Below are 2500 nucleotides of genomic sequence, written 5' to 3'. Positions count from 1 at the left end.
CAAGCAATGCCTAGACAATCTTAATCATAGCTCAACCGCACACTCAGAGGATTGGATAGCTTCTTTCGAAGCCAACCTACCCCCACACGTGTGAGAGTGGCCAACAATTTGCTAGCTTCTTCATCAACTCCGCCGAAAGCCATCCTCGACATACCCGTGCATTGAGAAGGTTTGGTGGCCGTACTCCCAACACAAAAGCATACCGAAGACAACCCCAAGCTAAAGCTCACTTGAAGCCAACGCATCGTCACCATGTGTTCGTGTGGCCGAGAATTGGGTAGCTTCTTCATCAACCCCGCCGAAAGCCATCCTCGACATACCCGTGCATTGAGAAGGTTTGGTGGCCGTACTCCCAACACAAAAGCATACCGAGGACAACCCCAAGCAAAAATTCATTTGAAGCCAACCCATCGTCGCCCACAACTAGTGGGTGAATGGTGTGCTTCCCGGGGTTGGCATAGACATTCCCTCGCATGCAAAAGATTGTCGATGCGAAAGATTATCTATGCCAACCCCGGGAAGCACACCATTCACACACTCCCGACCGGTGTGGTGTGGCGGTGATTGGATAGTTACGGATTGAGCACTTGCCAAGGATCAAAATGTGTCATTTAGAAGAAACATTTTCAAAAAGTTTTTAAAATCTTGTGGGTTTGCAACTCATAAGAGCGTCACTTTCAACGTCCCCGGTATTGGATTGAGTTTCTAAAAACAACCGTGCACACCGAGGTTAAACTTTACCAGCTCCACTCCGACTCGCCGCTCGCCCACAATTTGTTTGCAACGAAACATTTGTTTTTAATTTTGTTGGTTTGAAATTGTTTTGAAAAGGTTCTTTAAATCTAGTGGGTTTGCAACTCATAAGAGCGTCACTTTCAACGTCCCCGGCATTGGATTGAGTTTCTAAAAACAACCGTGCACACCGAGGTTAAACTTTACCGGCTCCACTCCGACTCGCCGCTCGCCCACTAGTCCGAAGGCAACAAAACATTTGTTTTTCATTTTGATGAAAATTTCTGTTTTTAAATCTTGTTGGTTTGAAATTGTTTTGAAAAGGTTCTTTAAATCTTGCGGGTTTGCAACTCATAAGAGCGTCACTTTCAACGTCCCCGGCATTGGATTGAGTTTCTAAAAACAACCGTGCACACCGAGGTTAAACTTTACCGGCTCCACTCCGACTCGCCGCTCGCCCACAAATCCGAAGGCAACAAAACATTTGTTTTTAATTTTGATGAAATTTTTTGAAAACATTGGCTTGGCAAGCCCCAATCCGCGACTATCCACCCACCGCCACCCCACACGGGTGGTTGTTGTTGAGAAATGAGGTTGTGGTCGACATGCCCGTGCATTTGAGAAGGAGTTCCTAGCACTCCATGCTCTCCCATGCCAAAAAAAAGCCTAGACAACCCCATTTCGCAACTTTCCACGCCTTTTTTTTCCTCCCTCACCCATGGCGGCGGCGTGGTGGCGGCGGCCGGATTCCGGCCACCACCGCCATGGGTGGCAGCCCCCCGACCCCGACACCAAACCCATAATACCGAGGCAACATATCGAGGCAACATGACATGGGTGTGGCGTGGGGGAAGGGGGCTGCAGCTAGGAAGGCATGGGCTGCCATGCATATGCAGGCAACACACACCCCCCTATATAGCATTTTATGCATTTAGCCCTTTGACAGGAAGAGACATCACCTATGCGCGAGGAGTCATAATGGGCTCTAAATAATTCAATACAAGGTATTTGGACGTGATTTTTTGCAGGGATACTAAGAAACATGCAATCTATGATGGGAAAAAGTTTCATAAATTTTTGAAGTCGGGAAGTATTTTTTATTATTTTTAGAAGTCGTAAAATTGAAAAAATCATTAAAACAAATCCGGGAGGAATTTTTTAGTTTTGTAAGTTGGAGAAGGTCCTAAAAATCATAGACTACTTATGGGGAGCTTATTGTGCGAGGAAATTTCAATAAAAACGGGGTTTGACAAGATTTGAAAAATTCTGTCGACATTTGAAAAAACCTGGAACCATGCTGCCGGCATGCTGCGCACATGCTGCGCGCAGGCTGCGCGCATGCTGCGCGCAGACTGCGCGCAGACTGCGCGCATGCCATGGCAGGACAAGTTTCGCTAGCCTCACTGTCGACAGATGCGCAAGCTGCGCGCACAGGCTGCGCGCATGCTGCGCACAGGCTGCGCGCATGCTGCGCACAGACTGCGCGCACGCTGCGCGCATGCCATGGCAGGACAAGTTTCGCTAGCCTCACTGTCGACAGATGCGCAAGCTGCACGCAAGCTCCGCGCACGCTGCGCACAGCCTGCGCGCATGTTGTGCGCAGGCTGCGCGCAGGCGCCGCGCATGCCATGGCAGGACAAGTTTCGCTAGCCTCACTGTCGACAGATGCGCAAGCTGCGCGCACAGGCTGCGCGCACGCCATGGCAGGACAACTTTCGCTAGCCTCACTGTCGACAGAATCAGCACGCTGCGCGCAAGCTGCGCGCGC

This window comes from Prunus avium, unplaced genomic scaffold (genome assembly GCF_965620075.1).
Source record: "Prunus avium unplaced genomic scaffold, drPruAviu1.hap1.1 HAP1_SCAFFOLD_151, whole genome shotgun sequence".
NCBI classification, from domain to species: Eukaryota; Viridiplantae; Streptophyta; class Magnoliopsida; order Rosales; family Rosaceae; genus Prunus; species Prunus avium.
Note: the sequence above shows the minus strand (reverse complement) of the source record.